Source organism: Eleutherodactylus coqui, chromosome 2, assembly GCF_035609145.1.
Source record: "Eleutherodactylus coqui strain aEleCoq1 chromosome 2, aEleCoq1.hap1, whole genome shotgun sequence".
Taxonomy (NCBI): domain Eukaryota; kingdom Metazoa; phylum Chordata; class Amphibia; order Anura; family Eleutherodactylidae; genus Eleutherodactylus; species Eleutherodactylus coqui.
Window position 1 is genome coordinate 320,615,022 of NC_089838.1, and position 21,887 is coordinate 320,636,908.

The 21,887-nt window shown below is 43.8% G+C and overlaps 22 non-coding genes across 22 annotated transcripts; all 22 read left to right on the top strand.

Moving 5' to 3' along the window:
* Positions 1 to 1,132: 1,132 nt before the first annotated feature.
* On the top strand, positions 1,133 to 1,204 carry TRNAW-CCA (transfer RNA tryptophan (anticodon CCA)). The gene has a single exon. It is a non-coding gene; the product is annotated as a tRNA-Trp (tRNA).
* A 592-nt stretch (positions 1,205 to 1,796) lies between these two features.
* On the top strand, positions 1,797 to 1,868 carry TRNAW-CCA (transfer RNA tryptophan (anticodon CCA)). Its single transcript has one exon. It is a non-coding gene; the product is annotated as a tRNA-Trp (tRNA).
* A 2,582-nt stretch (positions 1,869 to 4,450) lies between these two features.
* On the top strand, positions 4,451 to 4,522 carry TRNAW-CCA (transfer RNA tryptophan (anticodon CCA)). Its single transcript has one exon. It is a non-coding gene; the product is annotated as a tRNA-Trp (tRNA).
* A 592-nt stretch (positions 4,523 to 5,114) lies between these two features.
* Positions 5,115 to 5,186, top strand: TRNAW-CCA (transfer RNA tryptophan (anticodon CCA)). Its single transcript has one exon. It is a non-coding gene; the product is annotated as a tRNA-Trp (tRNA).
* Positions 5,187 to 5,777: 591 nt separating this feature from the next.
* On the top strand, positions 5,778 to 5,849 carry TRNAW-CCA (transfer RNA tryptophan (anticodon CCA)). The gene has a single exon. It is a non-coding gene; the product is annotated as a tRNA-Trp (tRNA).
* A 591-nt stretch (positions 5,850 to 6,440) lies between these two features.
* On the top strand, positions 6,441 to 6,512 carry TRNAW-CCA (transfer RNA tryptophan (anticodon CCA)). The gene has a single exon. It is a non-coding gene; the product is annotated as a tRNA-Trp (tRNA).
* Positions 6,513 to 7,768: 1,256 nt separating this feature from the next.
* TRNAW-CCA (transfer RNA tryptophan (anticodon CCA)) lies at positions 7,769 to 7,840 on the top strand. Its single transcript has one exon. It is a non-coding gene; the product is annotated as a tRNA-Trp (tRNA).
* A 1,256-nt stretch (positions 7,841 to 9,096) lies between these two features.
* TRNAW-CCA (transfer RNA tryptophan (anticodon CCA)) lies at positions 9,097 to 9,168 on the top strand. The gene has a single exon. It is a non-coding gene; the product is annotated as a tRNA-Trp (tRNA).
* A 1,255-nt stretch (positions 9,169 to 10,423) lies between these two features.
* On the top strand, positions 10,424 to 10,495 carry TRNAW-CCA (transfer RNA tryptophan (anticodon CCA)). The gene has a single exon. It is a non-coding gene; the product is annotated as a tRNA-Trp (tRNA).
* A 591-nt stretch (positions 10,496 to 11,086) lies between these two features.
* Positions 11,087 to 11,158, top strand: TRNAW-CCA (transfer RNA tryptophan (anticodon CCA)). The gene has a single exon. It is a non-coding gene; the product is annotated as a tRNA-Trp (tRNA).
* Positions 11,159 to 12,413: 1,255 nt separating this feature from the next.
* On the top strand, positions 12,414 to 12,485 carry TRNAW-CCA (transfer RNA tryptophan (anticodon CCA)). Its single transcript has one exon. It is a non-coding gene; the product is annotated as a tRNA-Trp (tRNA).
* Positions 12,486 to 13,076: 591 nt separating this feature from the next.
* On the top strand, positions 13,077 to 13,148 carry TRNAW-CCA (transfer RNA tryptophan (anticodon CCA)). The gene has a single exon. It is a non-coding gene; the product is annotated as a tRNA-Trp (tRNA).
* A 591-nt stretch (positions 13,149 to 13,739) lies between these two features.
* TRNAW-CCA (transfer RNA tryptophan (anticodon CCA)) lies at positions 13,740 to 13,811 on the top strand. Its single transcript has one exon. It is a non-coding gene; the product is annotated as a tRNA-Trp (tRNA).
* Positions 13,812 to 14,403: 592 nt separating this feature from the next.
* On the top strand, positions 14,404 to 14,475 carry TRNAW-CCA (transfer RNA tryptophan (anticodon CCA)). The gene has a single exon. It is a non-coding gene; the product is annotated as a tRNA-Trp (tRNA).
* A 1,256-nt stretch (positions 14,476 to 15,731) lies between these two features.
* On the top strand, positions 15,732 to 15,803 carry TRNAW-CCA (transfer RNA tryptophan (anticodon CCA)). The gene has a single exon. It is a non-coding gene; the product is annotated as a tRNA-Trp (tRNA).
* A 589-nt stretch (positions 15,804 to 16,392) lies between these two features.
* TRNAW-CCA (transfer RNA tryptophan (anticodon CCA)) lies at positions 16,393 to 16,464 on the top strand. The gene has a single exon. It is a non-coding gene; the product is annotated as a tRNA-Trp (tRNA).
* Positions 16,465 to 17,719: 1,255 nt separating this feature from the next.
* TRNAW-CCA (transfer RNA tryptophan (anticodon CCA)) lies at positions 17,720 to 17,791 on the top strand. Its single transcript has one exon. It is a non-coding gene; the product is annotated as a tRNA-Trp (tRNA).
* Positions 17,792 to 18,382: 591 nt separating this feature from the next.
* TRNAW-CCA (transfer RNA tryptophan (anticodon CCA)) lies at positions 18,383 to 18,454 on the top strand. Its single transcript has one exon. It is a non-coding gene; the product is annotated as a tRNA-Trp (tRNA).
* Positions 18,455 to 19,709: 1,255 nt separating this feature from the next.
* TRNAW-CCA (transfer RNA tryptophan (anticodon CCA)) lies at positions 19,710 to 19,781 on the top strand. Its single transcript has one exon. It is a non-coding gene; the product is annotated as a tRNA-Trp (tRNA).
* Positions 19,782 to 20,372: 591 nt separating this feature from the next.
* On the top strand, positions 20,373 to 20,444 carry TRNAW-CCA (transfer RNA tryptophan (anticodon CCA)). The gene has a single exon. It is a non-coding gene; the product is annotated as a tRNA-Trp (tRNA).
* Positions 20,445 to 21,035: 591 nt separating this feature from the next.
* On the top strand, positions 21,036 to 21,107 carry TRNAW-CCA (transfer RNA tryptophan (anticodon CCA)). Its single transcript has one exon. It is a non-coding gene; the product is annotated as a tRNA-Trp (tRNA).
* A 592-nt stretch (positions 21,108 to 21,699) lies between these two features.
* Positions 21,700 to 21,771, top strand: TRNAW-CCA (transfer RNA tryptophan (anticodon CCA)). The gene has a single exon. It is a non-coding gene; the product is annotated as a tRNA-Trp (tRNA).
* Positions 21,772 to 21,887: the final 116 nt, after the last annotated feature.

Sequence of the window (21,887 nt, forward strand, 5' to 3'; positions counted from 1 at the left end):
AGTTGCATGTGAAAATGACATTTGCACCACACTCTAAAAAAATGGAGTGAACTGGCCATGTGACATGACTGCGGTCTACGCAACCTTGATTCAAATACACATGCATCACGGCTCCACTTTTGGCACCCAAAAGAGGCCGAAGACTTTGTCAAAAGATAGCTTGACAGCACTTCAGATGCTGGAGAACCTAGCCCATATGGGGATCAAAAGCTGAAACCTCCGTGTTATTAGAACCACGGTTTAACAAAAGTGAGCAAGCAGACATGACACACAATGCCAGTTTTTGCCTCCTGCATCTAGTTTGACATGCAGCAGCAAGAGCTTGTTGCGCAACGGTTGTGCGTTTCACTCCACATCAGAAGATTGTGCCTAGAAATCACATCCAAATCAAATCAGACTTTTCATGATCCAGTACAGATACATGGTCGAAAAGAGTGCTGAACAGGGTCAGAGCACTCAAGGTTCATTGACCTTGTGGCGCAACGGTAGCGCATCTGACTCCAGATCAGAAGGTTGCGTGTTCAAATCACGTCAGGGTCATCTGACATTTTACTCATCAACTACAAAAAATTGTTCAAAAACACTGTGGAATTGGGTTACGGCAAAAAAACAAACTTCTTTGACCTTGTGGCATAAATAAGCGTCTCTTAATGGAAGACCAGAAAGTTGCATGTGAAAATGACATTTGCACCACACTCTAAAAAAATGGAGTGAACTGGCCATGTGACATGACTGCGGTCTACGCAACCTTGATTCAAATACACATGCATCACGGCTCCACTTTTGGCACCTAAAAGAGGCCGAAGACTTTGTCAAAAGATAGCTTGACGGCACTTCAGATGCTGGAGAACCTAGCCCATATGGGGATCAAAAGCTGAAACCTCCGTGTTATTAGAACCACAGTTTAACACAAGTGAGCAAGCAGACATGACACACAATGCCAGTTTTTGCCTCCTGCATCTAGTTTGACATGCAGCAGCAAGAGCTTGTTGCGCAACGGTTGTGCGTTTCACTCCACATCAGAAGATTGTGCCTAGAAATCACATCCAAATCAAATCAGACTTTTCATGATCCAGTACAGATACATGATCGAAAAGAGTGCTGAACAGGGTCAGAGTTCTCAAGTTTCATTGACCTTGTGGCGCAACGGTAGCGCGTCTGACTCCAGATCAGAAGGTTGCGTGTTCAAATCACGTCAGGGTCATCTGACATTTTACTCATCAACTACAAAAAATTGTTCAAAAACACTGTGGAATTGGGTTACGGCAAAAAAACAAACTTCTTTGACCTTGTGGCATAAATAAGCGTCTCTCAATGGAAGACCAGAAAGTTGCATGTGAAAATGACAATTGCACCACACTCTAAAAAATGGAGTGAACTGGCCATATGACATGACTGCGCTCTACGCAACCTTGATTCAAATACACATGCATCACGGCTCCACTTTCGGCACCCAAAAGAGGCCGAAGACTTTGTCAAAAGATAGCTTGACGGCACTTCAGATGCTGGAGAACCTAGCCCATATGGGGATCAAAAGCTGAAACCTCCGTGTTATTAGAACCACGGTTTAACAAAAGTGAGCAAGCAGACATGACACACAATGCCAGTTTTTGCCTCCTGCATCTAGTTTGACATGCAGCAGCAAGAGCTTGTTGCGAAACCGTTTTTGCGTTTCACTCCACATCAGAAGATTGTGCCTAGAAATCACATCCAAATCAAATCAGACTTTTCATGATCCAGTACAGATACATGATCGAAAAGAGTGCTGAACAGGGTCAGAGCTCTCAAGTTTCATTGACCTTGTGGCGCAACGGTAGCGCGTCTGACTCCAGATCAGAAGGTTGCGTGTTCAAATCACGTCAGGGTCATCTGACATTTTACTCATCAACTACAAAAAATTGTTCAAAAACACTGTGGAATTGGGTTACGGCAAAAAAGCAAACTTCTTTGACGTTGTGGCATAAAAAGGCGTCTCTCAATGGAAGACCAGAAAGTTGCATGTGAAAATGACATTTGCACCACACTCTAAAAAAATGGAGTGAACTGGCCATGTGACATGAATGCGGTCTACGCAACCTTGATTCAAATACACATGCATCACGGCTCCACTTTTAGCACCTAAAAGAGGCCGAAGACTTTGTCAAAAGATAGCTTGACGGCACTTCAGATGCTGGAGAACCTAGCCGATATGGGGATCAAAAGCTGAAACCTCCGTGTTATTAGAACCACGGTTTAACAAAAGTGAGCAAGCAGACATGACACACAATGCCAGTTTTTGCCTCCTGCATCTAGTTAGACATGCAGCAGCAAGAGCTTGTTGCGCATCGGTTGTGCATTTCACTCCACATCAGAAGATTGTGCCTAGAAATCACATCCAAATCAAATCAGACTTTTCATGAACCAGTACGGATACATGATCGAAAAGAGTGCTGAACAGGGTCAGAGCACTCAAGTTTCATTGACCTTGTGGTGCAACGGTAGCGCGTCTGACTCCAGATCAGAAGGTTGCGTGTTCAAATCACGTCAGGGTCATCTGACATTTTACTCATCAACTACAAAAAATTGTTCAAAAACACTGTGGAATTGGGTTACGGCAAAAAAACAAACTTCTTTGACCTTGTGGCATAAATAAGCGTCTCTCAATGGAAGACCAGAAAGTTGCATGTGAAAATGACAATTGCACTACACTCTAAAAAAATGGAGTGAACTGGCCATGTGACATGACTGCGCTCTACGCAACCTTGATTCAAATACACATGCATCACGGCTCCACTTTTGGAACACAAAAGAGGCCGAAGACTTTGCCAAAAGATAGCTTGACGGCACTTCAGATGCTGGAGAACCTAGCCCATATGGGGATCAAAAGCTGAAACCTCCGTGTTATTAGAACCACGGTTTAACAAAAGTGAGCAAGCAGACATGACACACAATGCCAGTTTTTGCCTCCTGCATCTAGTTTGACATGCAGCAGCAAGAGCTTGTTGCGCATCGGTTGTGCATTTCACTCCACATCAGAAGATTGTGCCTAGAAATCACATCCAAATCAAATCAGACTTTTCATGAACCAGTACAGATACATGATCGAAAAGAGTGCTGAACAGGGTCAGAGCACTCAAGTTTCATTGACCTTGTGGCGCAACGGTAGCGCGTCTGACTCCAGATCAAAAGGTTGCGTGTTCAAATCACGTCAGGGTCATCTGACATTTTACTCATCAACTACAAAAAATTGTTCAAAAACACTGTGGAATTGGGTTACGGCAAAAAAACAAACTTCTTTGACCTTGTGGCATAAATAAGCGTCTCTCAATGGAAGACCAGAAAGTTGCATGTGAAAATGACATTTGCACCACACTCTAAAAAAATGGAGTGAACTGGTCTTGTGACATGACTGCGCTCTACGCAACCTTGATTCAAATACACATGCATCACGGCTCCACTTTTGGCACCTAAAAGAGGCCGAAGACTTTGTCAAAAGATAGCTTGACGGCACTTCAGATGCTGGAGAACCTAGCCCATATGGGGATCAAAAGCTGAAACCTCCGTGTTATTAGAACCACGGTTTAACAAAAGTGAGCAAGCAGACATGACACACAATGCCAGTTTTTCCTCCTGCATCTAGTTTGACATGCAGCAGCAAGAGCTTGTTGCGCATCGGTTGTGCATTTCACTCCACATCAGAAGATTGTGCCTAGAAATCACATCCAAATCAAATCAGACTTTTCATGAACCAGTACAGATACATGATCGAAAAGAGTGCTGAACAGGGTCAGAGCACTCAAGTTTCATTGACCTTGTGGCGCAACGGTAGCGCGTTTGACTCCAGATCAGAAGGTTGCGTATTCAAATCACGTCAGGGTCATCTGACATTTTACTCATCAACTACAAAAAATTGTTCAAAAACACTGTGGAATTGGGTTACGGCAAAAAAACAAACTTCTTTGACCTTGTGGCATAAATAAGCGTCTCTCCATGGAAGACCAGAAAGTTGCATGTGAAAATGACATTTGCACCACACTCTAAAAAATGGAGTGAACTGGCCATATGACATGACTGCGCTCTACGCAACCTTGATTCAAATACACATGCATCACGGCTCCACTTTCGGCACCCAAAAGAGGCCGAAGACTTTGTCAAAAGATAGCTTGACGGCACTTCAGATGCTGGAGAACCTAGCCCATATGGGGATCAAAAGCTGAAACCTCCGTGTTATTAGAACCACGGTTTAACAAAAGTGAGCAAGCAGACATGACACACAATGCCAGTTTTTGCCTCCTGCATCTAGTTTGACATGCAGCAGCAAGAGCTTGTTGCGCAACCGTTGTGCGTTTCACTCCACATCAGAAGATTGTGCCTAGAAATCACATCCAAATCAAATCAGACTTTTCATGAACCAGTACAGATACATGATCGAAAAGAGTGCTGAACAGGGTCAGCGCACTCAAGTTTCATTGACCTTGTGGCGCAACGGTAGCGCGTCTGACTCCAGATCAGAAGGTTGCGTGTTCAAATCACGTCAGGGTCATCTGACATTTTACTCATCAACTACAAAAAACTGTTCAAAAACACTGTGGAATTGGGTAACGGCAAAAAAGCAAACTTCTTTGACCTTGTGGCATAAATAAGCGTCTCTCAATGGAAGACCAGAAAGTTGCATGTGAAAATGACATTTGCACCACACTCTAAAAAAATGGAGTGAACTGGCCATGTGACATGACTGCGCTCTACGCAACCTTGATTCAAATACACATGCATCACGGCTCCACTTTTGGCACCTAAAAGAGGCCGAAGACTTTGTCAAAAGATAGCTTGACGGCACTTCAGATGCTGGAGAACCTAGCCCATATGGGGATCAAAAGCTGAAACCTCCGTGTTATTAGAACCACGGTTTAACAAAAGTGAGCAAGCAGACATGACACACAATGCCAGTTTTTGCCTCCTGCATCTAGTTTGACATGCAGCAGCAAGAGCTTGTTGCGCAACGGTTGTGCGTTTCACTCCACATCAGAAAATTGTGCCTAGAAATCACATCCAAATCAAATCAGACTTTTCATGAACCAGTACAGATACATGATCGAAAAGAGTGCTGAACAGGGTCAGAGCACTCAAGTTTCATTGACCTTGTGGCGCAACGGTAGCGCGTCTGACTCCAGATCAGAAGGTTGCGTGTTCAAATCACGTCAGGGTCATCTGACATTTTACTCATCAACTACAAAAAATTGTTCAAAAACACAGTGGAATTGGGTTACGGCAAAAAACAAACTTCTTTGACCTTGTGGCATAAATAAGCGTCTCTCAATGGAAGACCAGAAAGTTGCATGTGAAAATGACATTTGCACCACACTCTAAAAAAATGGAGTGAACGGGCCATGTGACATGACTGCGCTCTACGCAACCTTGATTCAAATACACATGCATTACGGCTCCATTTTTGGCACCCAAAAGAGGCCGAAGACTTTGCCAAAAGATAGCTTGACGGCACTTCAGATGCTGGAGAACCTAGCCCATATGGGGATCAAAAGCTGAAACCTCCGTGTTATTAGAACCACGGTTTAACAAAAGTGAGCAAGCAGACATGACACACAATGCCAGTTTTTGCCTCCTGCATCTAGTTTGACATGCAGCAGCAAGAGCTTGTTGCGCAACGGTTGTGCGTTTCACTCCACAACAGAAGATTGTGCCTAGAAATCACATCCAAATCAAATCAGACTTTTCATGAACCAGTACAGATACATGATCGAAAAGAGTGCTGAACAGGGTCAGAGCACTCAAGTTTCATTGACCTTGTGGCGCAACGGTAGCGCGTCTGACTCCAGATCAGAAGGTTGCGTGTTCAAATCACGTCAGGGTCATCTGACATTTTACTCATCAACTACAAAAAATTGTTCAAAAACACTGTGGAATTGAGTTACGGCAAAAAACAAACTTCTTTGACCTTGTGGCATAAATAAGCGTCTCTCCATGGAAGAACAGAAAGTTGCATGTTAAAATGACATTTGCACCACACTCTAAAAAAATGGAGTGAACTGGCCATGTGACATGACTGCGCTCTACGCAACCTTGATTCAAATACACATGCATCACGGCTCCACATTTGGCACCCAAAAGAGGCCGAAGACTTTGTCAAAAGATAGCTTGACGGCACTTCAGATGCTGGAGAACCTAGCCCATATGGGGATCAAAAGCTGAAACCTCTGTGTTATTAGAACCACGGTTTAACAAAAGTGAGCAAGCAGACATGACACACAATGCCAGTTTTTGCCTCCTGCATCTAGTTTGACATGCAGCAGCAAGAGCTTGTTGCGCAACGGTTGTGCGTTTCACTCCACATCAGAAGATTGTGCCTAGAAATCACATCCAAATCAAATCAGACTTTTCATGAACCAGTACAGATACATGATCGAAAAGAGTGCTGAACAGGGTCAGAGCACTCAAGTTTCATTGACCTTGTGGCGCAACGGTAGCGCGTCTGACTCCAGATCAGAAGGTTGCGTGTTCAAATCACGTCAGGGTCATCTGACATTTTACTCATCAACTACAAAAAATTGTTCAAAAACACTGTGGAATTGGGTTACGGCAAAAAAACAAACTTCTTTGACCTTGTGGCATAAATAAGCGTCTCTCAATGGAAGACCAGAAAGTTGCATGTGAAAATGACATTTGCACCACACTCTAAAAAAATGGAGTGAACTGGTCTTGTGACATGACTGCGCTCTACGCAACCTTGATTCAAATACACATGCATCACGGCTCCACTTTTGGCACCTAAAAGAGGCCGAAGACTTTGTCAAAAGATAGCTTGACGGCACTTCAGATGCTGGAGAACCTAGCCCATATGGGGATCAAAAGCTGAAACCTCCGTGTTATTAGAACCACGGTTTAACAAAAGTGAGCAAGCAGACATGACACACAATGCCAGTTTTTGCCTCCTGCATCTAGTTTGACATGCAGCAGCAAGAGCTTGTTGCGCATCGGTTGAGCATTTCACTCCACATCAGAAGATTGTGCCTAGAAATCACATCCAAATCAAATCAGACTTTTCATGAACCAGTACAGATACATGATCGAAAAGAGTGCTGAACAGGGTCAGAGCACTCAAGTTTCATTGACCTTGTGGCGCAACGGTAGCGCGTCTGACTCCAGATCAGAAGGTTGCGTATTCAAATCACGTCAGGGTCATCTGACATTTTACTCATCAACTACAAAAAATTGTTCAAAAACACTGTGGAATTGGGTTACGGCAAAAAAACAAACTTCTTTGACCTTGTGGCATAAATAAGCGTCTCTCCATGGAAGACCAGAAAGTTGCATGTGAAAATGACATTTGCACCACACTCTAAAAAATGGAGTGAACTGGCCATATGACATGACTGCGCTCTACGCAACCTTGATTCAAATACACATGCATCACGGCTCCACTTTCGGCACCCAAAAGAGGCCGAAGACTTTGTCAAAAGATAGCTTGACGGCACTTCAGATGCTGGAGAACCTAGCCCATATGGGGATCAAAAGCTGAAACCTCCGTGTTATTAGAACCACGGTTTAACAAAAGTGAGCAAGCAGACATGACACACAATGCCAGTTTTTGCCTCCTGCATCTAGTTTGACATGCAGCAGCAAGAGCTTGTTGCGAAACCGTTTTTGCGTTTCACTCCACATCAGAAGATTGTGCCTAGAAATCACATCCAAATCAAATCAGACTTTTCATGATCCAGTACAGATACATGATCGAAAAGAGTGCTGAACAGGGTCAGAGCTCTCAAGTTTCATTGACCTTGTGGCGCAACGGTAGCGCGTCTGACTCCAGATCAGAAGGTTGCGTGTTCAAATCACGTCAGGGTCATCTGACATTTTACTCATCAACTACAAAAAATTGTTCAAAAACACTGTGGAATTGGGTTATGGCAAAAAAGCAAACTTCTTTGACGTTGTGGCATAAAAAGGCGTCTCTCAATGGAAGACCAGAAAGTTGCATGTGAAAATGACATTTGCACCACACTCTAAAAAAATGGAGTGAACTGGCCATGTGACATGACTGCGCTCTACGCAACCTTGATTCAAATACACATGCATCACGGCTCCACATTTGGCACCCAAAAGAGGCCGAAGACTTTGTCAAAAGATAGCTTGACGGCACTTCAGATGCTGGAGAACCTAGCCCATATGGGGATCAAAAGCTGAAACCTCTGTGTTATTAGAACCACGGTTTAACAAAAGTGAGCAAGCAGACATGACACACAATGCCAGTTTTTGCCTCCTGCATCTAGTTTGACATGCAGCAGCAAGAGCTTGTTGCGCAACGGTTGTGCGTTTCACTCCACATCAGAAGATTGTGCCTAGAAATCACATCCAAATCAAATCAGACTTTTCATGATCCAGTACAGATACATGATCGAAAAGAGTGCTGAACAGGGTCAGAGCACTCAAGTTTCATTGACCTTGTGGCGCAACGGTAGCGCGTCTGACTCCAGATCAGACGGTTGCGTGTTCAAATCACGTCAGGGTCATCTGACATTTTACTCATCAACTACAAAAAATTGTTCAAAAACACTGTGGAATTGGGTTACGGCAAAAAAACAAACTTCTTTGACCTTGTGGCATAAATAAGCGTCTCTCAATGGAAGACCAGAAAGTTGCATGTTAAAATGACATTTGCACCACACTCTAAAAAAATGGAGTGAACTGGCCATGTGACATGACTGCGCTCTACGCAACCTTGATTCAAATACACATGCATCACGGCTCCACTTTTGACACCTAAAAGAGGCCGAAGACTTTCTCAAAAGATAGCTTGACGGCACTTCAGATGCTGGAGAACCTAGCCCATATGGGGATCAAAAGCTGAAACCTCCGTGTTATTAGAACCACGGTTTAACAAAAGTGAGCAAGCAGACATGACACACAATGCCAGTTTTTGCCTCCTGCATCTAGTTTGACATGCAGCAGCAAGAGCTTGTTGCGCATCGGTTGTGCATTTCACTCCACATCAGAAGATTGTGCCTAGAAATCACATCCAAATCAAATCAGACTTTTCATGAACCAGTACAGATACATGATCGAAAAGAGTGCTGAACAGGGTCAGAGCACTCAAGTTTCATTGACCTTGTGGCGCAACGGTAGCGCGTCTGACTCCAGATCAGAAGGTTGCGTGTTCAAATCACGTCAGGGTCATCTGACATTTTACTCATCAACTACAAAAAATTGTTCAAAAACACTGTGGAATTGGGTTACGGCAAAAAAACAAACTTCTTTGACCTTGTGGCATAAATAAGCGTCTCTCAATGGAAGATCAGAAAGTTGCATGTGAAAATGACATTTGCACCACACTCTAAAAAAATGGAGTGAACTGGTCTTGTGACATGACTGCGCTCTACGCAACCTTGATTCAAATACACATGCATCACGGCTCCACTTTTGGCACCTAAAAGAGGCCGAAGACTTTGTCAAAAGATAGCTTGACGGCACTTCAGATGCTGGAGAACCTAGCCCATATGGGGATCAAAAGCTGAAACCTCCGTGTTATTAGAACCACGGTTTAACAAAAGTGAGCAAGCAGACATGACACACAATGCCAGTTTTTGCCTCCTGCATCTAGTTTGACATGCAGCAGCAAGAGCTTGTTGCGCATCGGTTGAGCATTTCACTCCACATCAGAAGATTGTGCCTAGAAATCACATCCAAATCAAATCAGACTTTTCATGAACCAGTACAGATACATGATCGAAAAGAGTGCTGAACAGGGTCAGAGCACTCAAGTTTCATTGACCTTGTGGCGCAACGGTAGCGCGTCTGACTCCAGATCAGAAGGTTGCGTATTCAAATCACGTCAGGGTCATCTGACATTTTACTCATCAACTACAAAAAATTGTTCAAAAACACTGTGGAATTGGGTTACGGCAAAAAAACAAACTTCTTTGACCTTGTGGCATAAATAAGCGTCTCTCCATGGAAGACCAGAAAGTTGCATGTGAAAATGACATTTGCACCACACTCTAAAAAATGGAGTGAACTGGCCATATGACATGACTGCGCTCTACGCAACCTTGATTCAAATACACATGCATCACGGCTCCACTTTCGGCACCCAAAAGAGGCCGAAGACTTTGTCAAAAGATAGCTTGACGGCACTTCAGATGCTGGAGAACCTAGCCCATATGGGGATCAAAAGCTGAAACCTCCGTGTTATTAGAACCACGGTTTAACAAAAGTGAGCAAGCAGACATGACACACAATGCCAGTTTTTGCCTCCTGCATCTAGTTTGACATGCAGCAGCAAGAGCTTGTTGCGCAACGGTTGTGCGTTTCACTCCACATCAGAAAATTGTGCCTAGAAATCACATCCAAATCAAATCAGACTTTTCATGAACCAGTACAGATACATGATCGAAAAGAGTGCTGAACAGGGTCAGAGCACTCAAGTTTCATTGACCTTGTGGCGCAACGGTAGCGCGTCTGACTCCAGATCAGAAGGTTGCGTGTTCAAATCACGTCAGGGTCATCTGACATTTTACTCATCAACTACAAAAAATTGTTCAAAAACACAGTGGAATTGGGTTACGGCAAAAAACAAACTTCTTTGACCTTGTGGCATAAATAAGCGTCTCTCAATGGAAGACCAGAAAGTTGCATGTGAAAATGACATTTGCACCACACTCTAAAAAAATGGAGTGAACGGGCCATGTGACATGACTGCGCTCTACGCAACCTTGATTCAAATACACATGCATTACGGCTCCATTTTTGGCACCCAAAAGAGGCCGAAGACTTTGCCAAAAGATAGCTTGACGGCACTTCAGATGCTGGAGAACATAGCCCATATGGGGATCAAAAGCTGAAACCTCCGTGTTATTAGAACCACGGTTTAACAAAAGTGAGCAAGCAGACATGACACACAATGCCAGTTTTTGCCTCCTGCATCTAGTTTGACATGCAGCAGCAAGAGCTTGTTGCGCAACGGTTGTGCGTTTCACTCCACAACAGAAGATTGTGCCTAGAAATCACATCCAAATCAAATCAGACTTTTCATGAACCAGTACAGATACATGATCGAAAAGAGTGCTGAACAGGGTCAGAGCACTCAAGTTTCATTGACCTTGTGGCGCAACGGTAGCGCGTCTGACTCCAGATCAGAAGGTTGCGTGTTCAAATCACGTCAGGGTCATCTGACATTTTACTCATCAACTACAAAAAATTGTTCAAAAACACTGTGGAATTGGGTTACGGCAAAAAACAAACTTCTTTGACCTTGTGGCATAAATAAGCGTCTCTCCATGGAAGAACAGAAAGTTGCATGTTAAAATGACATTTGCACCACACTCTAAAAAAATGGAGTGAACTGGCCATGTGACATGACTGCGCTCTACGCAACCTTGATTCAAATACACATGCATCACGGCTCCACATTTGGCACCCAAAAGAGGCCGAAGACTTTGTCAAAAGATAGCTTGACGGCACTTCAGATGCTGGAGAACCTAGCCCATATGGGGATCAAAAGCTGAAACCTCCGTGTTATTAGAACCACGGTTTAACAAAAGTGAGCAAGCAGACATGACACACAATGCCAGTTTTTGCCTCCTGCATCTAGTTTGACATGCAGCAGCAAGAGCTTGTTGCGCAACGGTTGTGCGTTTCACTCCACATCAGAAGATTGTGCCTAGAAATCACATCCAAATCAAATCAGACTTTTCATGATCCAGTACAGATACATGATCGAAAAGAGTGCTGAACAGGGTCAGAGCACTCAAGTTTCATTGACCTTGTGGCGCAACGGTAGCGCGTCTGACTCCAGATCCGAAGGTTGCGTGTTCAAATCACGTCAGGGTCATCTGACATTTTACTCATCAACTACAAAAAATTGTTCAAAAACACTGTGGAATTGGGTTACGGCAAAAAAACAAACTTCTTTGACCTTGTGGCATAAATAAGCGTCTCTCAATGGAAGACCAGAAAGTTGCATGTTAAAATGACATTTGCACCACACTCTAAAAAAATGGAGTGAACTGGCCATGTGACATGACTGCGCTCTACGCAACCTTGATTCAAATACACATGCATCACGGCTCCACTTTTGACACCTAAAAGAGGCCGAAGACTTTCTCAAAAGATAGCTTGACGGCACTTCAGATGCTGGAGAACCTAGCCCATATGGGGATCAAAAGCTGAAACCTCCGTGTTATTAGAACCACGGTTTAACAAAAGTGAGCAAGCAGACATGACACACAATGCCAGTTTTTGCCTCCTGCATCTAGTTTGACATGCAGCAGCAAGAGCTTGTTGCGCAACGGTTGTGCGTTTCACTCCACATCAGAAAATTGTGCCTAGAAATCACATCCAAATCAAATCAGACTTTTCATGAACCAGTACAGATACATGATCGAAAAGAGTGCTGAACAGGGTCAGAGCACTCAAGTTTCATTGACCTTGTGGCGCAACGGTAGCGCGTCTGACTCCAGATCAGAAGGTTGCGTGTTCAAATCACGTCAGGGTCATCTGACATTTTACTCATCAACTACAAAAAATTGTTCAAAAACACAGTGGAATTGGGTTACGGCAAAAAACAAACTTCTTTGACCTTGTGGCATAAATAAGCGTCTCTCAATGGAAGACCAGAAAGTTGCATGTGAAAATGACATTTGCACCACACTCTAAAAAAATGGAGTGAACGGGCCATGTGACATGACTGCGCTCTACGCAACCTTGATTCAAATACACATGCATTACGGCTCCATTTTTGGCACCCAAAAGAGGCCGAAGACTTTGCCAAAAGATAGCTTGACGGCACTACAGATGCTGGAGAACCTAGCCCATATGGGGATCAAAAGCTGAAACCTCCGTGTTATTAGAACCACGGTTTAACAAAAGTGAGCAAGCAGACATGACACACAATGCCAGTTTTTGCCTCCTGCATCTAGTTTGACATGCAGCAGCAAGAGCTTGTTGCGCAACGGTTGTGCGTTTCACTCCACAACAGAAGATTGTGCCTAGAAATCACATCCAAATCAAATCAGACTTTTCATGAACCAGTACAGATACATGATCGAAAAGAGTGCTGAACAGGGTCAGAGCACTCAAGTTTCATTGACCTTGTGGCGCAACGGTAGCGCGTCTGACTCCAGATCAGAAGGTTGCGTGTTCAAATCACGTCAGGGTCATCTGACATTTTACTCATCAACTACAAAAAATTGTTCAAAAACACTGTGGAATTGGGTTACGGCAAAAAACAAACTTCTTTGACCTTGTGGCATAAATAAGCGTCTCTCAATGGAAGACCAGAAAGTTGCATTTGAAAATGACATTTGCACCACACTCTAAAAAAATGGAGTGAACTGGCCATGTGACATGACTGCGCTCTACGCAACCTTGATTCAAATACACATGCATCACGGCTCCACATTTGGCACCCAAAAGAGGCCGAAGACTTTGTCAAAAGATAGCTTGACGGCACTTCAGATGCTGGAGAACCTAGCCCATATGGGGATCAAAAGCTGAAACCTCTGTGTTATTAGAACCACGGTTTAACAAAAGTGAGCAAGCAGACATGACACACAATGCCAGTTTTTGCCTCCTGCATCTAGTTTGACATGCAGCAGCAAGAGCTTGTTGCGCAACGGTTGTGCGTTTCACTCCACATCAGAAGATTGTGCCTAGAAATCACATCCAAATCAAATCAGACTTTTCATGATCCAGTACAGATACATGATCGAAAAGAGTGCTGAACAGGGTCAGAGCACTCAAGTTTCATTGACCTTGTGGCGCAACGGTAGCGCGTCTGACTCCAGATCAGAAGGTTGCGTGTTCAAATCACGTCAGGGTCATCTGACATTTTACTCATCAACTACAAAAAATTGTTCAAAAACACTGTGGAATTGGGTTACGGCAAAAAAACAAACTTCTTTGACCTTGTGGCATAAATAAGCGTCTCTCAATGGAAGACCAGAAAGTTGCATGTGAAAATGACATTTGCACCACACTCTAAAAAAATGGAGTGAACGGGCCATGTGACATGACTGCGCTCTACGCAACCTTGATTCAAATACACATGCATCACGGCTCCACTTTTGGCACCCAAAAGAGGCCGAAGACTTTGCCAAAAGATAGCTTGACGGCACTTCAGATGCTGGAGAACCTAGCCCATATGGGGATCAAAAGCTGAAACCTCCGTGTTATTAGAACCACGGTTTAACAAAAGTGAGCAAGCAGACATGACACACAATGCCAGTTTTTGCCTCCTGCATCTAGTTTGACATGCAGCAGCAAGAGCTTGTTGCGCAACGGTTGTGCGTTTCACTCCACATCAGAAGATTGTGCCTAGAAATCACATCCAAATCAAATCAGACTTTTCATGAACCAGTACAGATACATGATCGAAAAGAGTGCTGAACCGGGTCAGAGCACTCCAGTTTCATTGACCTTGTGGCGCAACGGTAGCGCGTCTGACTCCAGATCAGAAGGTTGCGTGTTCAAATCACGTCAGGGTCATCTGACATTTTACTCATCAACTACAAAAAATTGTTCAAAAACACTGTGGAATTGGGTTACGGCAAAAAAACAAACTTCTTTGACCTTGTGGCATAAATAAGCGTCTCTCAATGGAAGACCAGAAAGTTGCATGTTAAAATGACATTTGCACCACACTCTAAAAAAATGGAGTGAACTGGCCATGTGACATGACTGCGCTCTACGCAACCTTGATTCAAATACACATGCATCACGGCTCCACTTTTGACACCTAAAAGAGGCCGAAGACTTTCTCAAAAGATAGCTTGACGGCACTTCAGATGCTGGAGAACCTAGCCCATATGGGGATCAAAAGCTGAAACCTCCGTGTTATTAGAACCACGGTTTAACAAAAGTGAGCAAGCAGACATGACACACAATGCCAGTTTTTGCCTCCTGCATCTAGTTTGACATGCAACAGCAAGAGCTTGTTGCGCAACGGTTGTGCGTTTCACTCCACATCAGAAGATTGTGCCTAGAAATCACATCCAAATCAAATCAGACTTTTCATGATCCAGTACAGATACATGATCGAAAAGAGTGCTGAACAGGGTCAGAGCACTCAAGTTTCATTGACCTTGTGGCGCAACAGTAGCGCATCTGACTCCAGATCAGAAGGTTGCGTGTTCAAATCACGTCAGGGTCATCTGACATTTTACTCATCAACTACAAAAAATTGTTCAAAAACACTGTGGAATTGGGTTATGGAAAAAAAACAAACTTCTTTGACCTTGTGGCATAAATAAGCGTCTCTCAATGGAAGACCAGAAAGTTGCATGTGAAAATGACATTTGCACCACACTCTAAAAAAATGGAGTGAACGGGCCATGTGACATGACTGCGCTCTACGCAACCTTGATTCAAATACACATGCATTACGGCTCCATTTTTGGCACCCAAAAGAGGCCGAAGACTTTGCCAAAAGATAGCTTGACGGCACTTCAGATGCTGGAGAACATAGCCCATATGGGGATCAAAAGCTGAAACCTCCGTGTTATTAGAACCACGGTTTAACAAAAGTGAGCAAGCAGACATGACACACAATGCCAGTTTTTGCCTCCTGCATCTAGTTTGACATGCAGCAGCAAGAGCTTGTTGCGCAACGGTTGTGCGTTTCACTCCACAACAGAAGATTGTGCCTAGAAATCACATCCAAATCAAATCAGACTTTTCATGAACCAGTACAGATACATGATCGAAAAGAGTGCTGAACAGGGTCAGAGCACTCAAGTTTCATTGACCTTGTGGCGCAACGGTAGCGCGTCTGACTCCAGATCAGAAGGTTGCGTGTTCAAATCACGTCAGGGTCATCTGACATTTTACTCATCAACTACAAAAAATTGTTCAAAAACACTGTGGAATTGGGTTACGGCAAAAAACAAACTTCTTTGACCTTGTGGCATAAATAAGCGTCTCTCCATGGAAGAACAGAAAGTTGCATGTTAAAATGACATTTGCACCACACTAAAAAAATGGAGTGAACTGGCCATGTGACATGACTGCGCTCTACGCAACCTTGATTCAAATAAACATGCATCACGGCTCCACATTTGGCACCCAAAAGAGGCCGAAGACTTTGTCAAAAGATAGCTTGACGGCACTTCAGATGCTGGAGAACCTAGCCCATATGGGGATCAAAAGCTGAAACCTCTGTGTTATTAGAACCACGGTTTAACAAAAGTGAGCAAGCAGACATGACACACAATGCCAGTTTTTGCCTCCTGCATCTAGTTTGACATGCAGCAGCAAGAGCTTGTTGCGCAACGGTTGTGCGTTTCACTCCACATCAGAAGATTGTGCCTAGAAATCACATCCAAATCAAATCAGACTTTTCATGATCCAGTACAGATACATGATCGAAAAGAGTGCTGAACAGGGTCAGAGCACTCAAGTTTCATTGACCTTGTGGCGCAACGGTAGCGCGTCTGACTCCAGATCAGAAGGTTGCGTGTTCAAATCACGTCAGGGTCATCTGACATTTTACTCATCAACTACAAAAAATTGTTCAAAAACACTGTGGAATTGGGTTACGGCAAAAAAACAAACTTCTTTGACCTTGTGGCATAAATAAGCGTCTCTCAATGGAAGATCAGAAAGTTGCATGTGAAAATGACATTTGCACCACACTCTAAAAAAATGGAGTGAACTGGTCTTGTGACATGACTGCGCTCTACGCAACCTTGATTCAAATACACATGCATCACGGCTCCACTTTTGGCACCTAAAAGAGGCCGAAGACTTTGTCAAAAGATAGCTTGACGGCACTTCAGATGCTGGAGAACCTAGCCCATATGGGGATCAAAAGCTGAAACCTCCGTGTTATTAGAACCACGGTTTAACAAAAGTGAGCAAGCAGACATGACACACAATGCCAGTTTTTGCCTCCTGCATCTAGTTTGACATGCAGCAGCAAGAGCTTGTTGCGCATCGGTTGAGCATTTCACTCCACATCAGAAGATTGTGCCTAGAAATCACATCCAAATCAAATCAGACTTTTCATGAACCAGTACAGATACATGATCGAAAAGAGTGCTGAACAGGGTCAGAGCACTCAAGTTTCATTGACCTTGTGGCGCAACGGTAGCGCGTCTGACTCCAGATCAGAAGGTTGCGTATTCAAATCACGTCAGGGTCATCTGACATTTTACTCATCAACTACAAAAAATTGTTCAAAAACACTGTGGAATTGGGTTACGGCAAAAAAACAAACTTCTTTGACCTTGTGGCATAAATAAGCGTCTCTCCATGGAAGACCAGAAAGTTGCATGTGAAAATGACATTTGCACCACACTCTAAAAAATGGAGTGAACTGGCCATATGACATGACTGCGCTCTACGCAACCTTGATTCAAATACACATGCATCACGGCTCCACTTTCGGCACCCAAAAGAGGCCGAAGACTTTGTCAAAAGATAGCTTGACGGCACTTCAGATGCTGGAGAACCTAGCCCATATGGGGATCAAAAGCTGAAACCTCCGTGTTATTAGAACCACGGTTTAACAAAAGTGAGCAAGCAGACATGACACACAATGCCAGTTTTTGCCTCCTGCATCTAGTTTGACATGCAGCAGCAAGAGCTTGTTGCGCAACGGTTGTGCGTTTCACTCCACATCAGAAAATTGTGCCTAGAAATCACATCCAAATCAAATCAGACTTTTCATGAACCAGTACAGATACATGATCGAAAAGAGTGCTGAACAGGGTCAGAGCACTCAAGTTTCATTGACCTTGTGGCGCAACGGTAGCGCGTCTGACTCCAGATCAGAAGGTTGCGTGTTCAAATCACGTCAGGGTCATCTGACATTTTACTCATCAACTACAAAAAATTGTTCAAAAACACAGTGGAATTGGGTTACGGCAAAAAACAAACTTCTTTGACCTTGTGGCATAAATAAGCGTCTCTCAATGGAAGACCAGAAAGTTGCATGTGAAAATGACATTTGCACCACACTCTAAAAAAATGGAGTGAACGGGCCATGTGACATGACTGCGCTCTACGCAACCTTGATTCAAATACACATGCATTACGGCTCCATTTTTGGCACCCAAAAGAGGCCGAAGACTTTGCCAAAAGATAGCTTGACGGCACTTCAGATGCTGGAGAACATAGCCCATATGGGGATCAAAAGCTGAAACCTCCGTGTTATTAGAACCACGGTTTAACAAAAGTGAGCAAGCAGACATGACACACAATGCCAGTTTTTGCCTCCTGCATCTAGTTTGACATGCAGCAGCAAGAGCTTGTTGCGCAACGGTTGTGCGTTTCACTCCACAACAGAAGATTGTGCCTAGAAATCACATCCAAATCAAATCAGACTTTTCATGAACCAGTACAGATACATGATCGAAAAGAGTGCTGAACAGGGTCAGAGCACTCAAGTTTCATTGACCTTGTGGCGCAACGGTAGCGCGTCTGACTCCAGATCAGAAGGTTGCGTGTTCAAATCACGTCAGGGTCATCTGACATTTTACTCATCAACTACAAAAAATTGTTCAAAAACACTGTGGAATTGGGTTACGGCAAAAAACAAACTTCTTTGACCTTGTGGCATAAATAAGCGTCTCTCCATGGAAGAACAGAAAGTTGCATGTTAAAATGACATTTGCACCACACTCTAAAAAAATGGAGTGAACTGGCCATGTGACATGACTGCGCTCTACGCAACCTTGATTCAAATACACATGCATCACGGCTCCACATTTGGCACCCAAAAGAGGCCGAAGACTTTGTCAAAAGATAGCTTGACGGCACTTCAGATGCTGGAGAACCTAGCCCATATGGGGATCAAAAGCTGAAACCTCCGTGTTATTAGAACCACGGTTTAACAAAAGTGAGCAAGCAGACATGACACACAATGCCAGTTTTTGCCTCCTGCATCTAGTTTGACATGCAGCAGCAAGAGCTTGTTGCGCAACGGTTGTGCGTTTCACTCCACATCAGAAGATTGTGCCTAGAAATCACATCCAAATCAAATCAGACTTTTCATGATCCAGTACAGATACATGATCGAAAAGAGTGCTGAACAGGGTCAGAGCACTCAAGTTTCATTGACCTTGTGGCGCAACGGTAGCGCGTCTGACTCCAGATCCGAAGGTTGCGTGTTCAAATCACGTCAGGGTCATCTGACATTTTACTCATCAACTACAAAAAATTGTTCAAAAACACTGTGGAATTGGGTTACGGCAAAAAAACAAACTTCTTTGACCTTGTGGCATAAATAAGCGTCTCTCAATGGAAGACCAGAAAGTTGCATGTTAAAATGACATTTGCACCACACTCTAAAAAAATGGAGTGAACTGGCCATGTGACATGACTGCGCTCTACGCAACCTTGATTCAAATACACATGCATCACGGCTCCACTTTTGACACCTAAAAGAGGCCGAAGACTTTCTCAAAAGATAGCTTGACGGCACTTCAGATGCTGGAGAACCTAGCCCATATGGGGATCAAAAGCTGAAACCTCCGTGTTATTAGAACCACGGTTTAACAAAAGTGAGCAAGCAGACATGACACACAATGCCAGTTTTTGCCTCCTGCATCTAGTTTGACATGCAGCAGCAAGAGCTTGTTGCGCAACGGTTGTGCGTTTCACTCCACATCAGAAAATTGTGCCTAGAAATCACATCCAAATCAAATCAGACTTTTCATGAACCAGTACAGATACATGATCGAAAAGAGTGCTGAACAGGGTCAGAGCACTCAAGTTTCATTGACCTTGTGGCGCAACGGTAGCGCGTCTGACTCCAGATCAGAAGGTTGCGTGTTCAAATCACGTCAGGGTCATCTGACATTTTACTCATCAACTACAAAAAATTGTTCAAAAACACAGTGGAATTGGGTTACGGCAAAAAACAAACTTCTTTGACCTTGTGGCATAAATAAGCGTCTCTCAATGGAAGACCAGAAAGTTGCATGTGAAAATGACATTTGCACCACACTCTAAAAAAATGGAGTGAACGGGCCATGTGACATGACTGCGCTCTACGCAACCTTGATTCAAATACACATGCATTACGGCTCCATTTTTGGCACCCAAAAGAGGCCGAAGACTTTGCCAAAAGATAGCTTGACGGCACTACAGATGCTGGAGAACCTAGCCCATATGGGGATCAAAAGCTGAAACCTCCGTGTTATTAGAACCACGGTTTAACAAAAGTGAGCAAGCAGACATGACACACAATGCCAGTTTTTGCCTCCTGCATCTAGTTTGACATGCAGCAGCAAGAGCTTGTTGCGCAACGGTTGTGCGTTTCACTCCACAACAGAAGATTGTGCCTAGAAATCACATCCAAATCAAATCAGACTTTTCATGAACCAGTACAGATACATGATCGAAAAGAGTGCTGAACAGGGTCAGAGCACTCAAGTTTCATTGACCTTGTGGCGCAACGGTAGCGCGTCTGACTCCAGATCAGAAGGTTGCGTGTTCAAATCACGTCAGGGTCATCTGACATTTTACTCATCAACTACAAAAAATTGTTCAAAAACACTGTGGAATTGGGTTACGGCAAAAAACAAACTTCTTTGACCTTGTGGCATAAATAAGCGTCTCTCAATGGAAGACCAGAAAGTTGCATTTGAAAATGACATTTGCACCACACTCTAAAAAAATGGAGTGAACTGGCCATGTGACATGACTGCGCTCTACGCAACCTTGATTCAAATACACATGCATCACGGCTCCACATTTGGCACCCAAAAGAGGCCGAAGACTTTGTCAAAAGATAGCTTGACGGCACTTCAGATGCTGGAGAACCTAGCCCATATGGGGATCAAAAGCTGAAACCTCTGTGTTATTAGAACCACGGTTTAACAAAAGTGAGCAAGCAGACATGACACACAATGCCAGTTTTTGCCTCCTGCATCTAGTTTGACATGCAGCAGCAAGAGCTTGTTGCGCAACGGTTGTGCGTTTCACTCCACATCAGAAGATTGTGCCTAGAAATCACATCCAAATCAAATCAGACTTTTCATGATCCAGTACAGATACATGATCGAAAAGAGTGCTGAACAGGGTCAGAGCACTCAAGTTTCATTGACCTTGTGGCGCAACGGTAGCGCGTCTGACTCCAGATCAGAAGGTTGCGTGTTCAAATCACGTCAGGGTCATCTGACATTTTACTCATCAACTACAAAAAATTGTTCAAAAACACTGTGGAATTGGGTTACGGCAAAAAAACAAACTTCTTTGACCTTGTGGCATAAATAAGCGTCTCTCAATGGAAGACCAGAAAGTTGCATGTGAAAATGACATTTGCACCACACTCTAAAAAAATGGAGTGAACGGGCCATGTGACATGACTGCGCTCTACGCAACCTTGATTCAAATACACATGCATCACGGCTCCACTTTTGGCACCCAAAAGAGGCCGAAGACTTTGCCAAAAGATAGCTTGACGGCACTTCAGATGCTGGAGAACCTAGCCCATATGGGGATCAAAAGCTGAAACCTCCGTGTTATTAGAACCACGGTTTAACAAAAGTGAGCAAGCAGACATGACACACAATGCCAGTTTTTGCCTCCTGCATCTAGTTTGACATGCAGCAGCAAGAGCTTGTTGCGCAACGGTTGTGCGTTTCACTCCACATCAGAAGATTGTGCCTAGAAATCACATCCAAATCAAATCAGACTTTTCATGAACCAGTACAGATACATGATCGAAAAGAGTGCTGAACCGGGTCAGAGCACTCCAGTTTCATTGACCTTGTGGCGCAACGGTAGCGCGTCTGACTCCAGATCAGAAGGTTGCGTGTTCAAATCACGTCAGGGTCATCTGACATTTTACTCATCAACTACAAAAAATTGTTCAAAAACACTGTGGAATTGGGTTACGGCAAAAAAACAAACTTCTTTGACCTTGTGGCATAAATAAGCGTCTCTCAATGGAA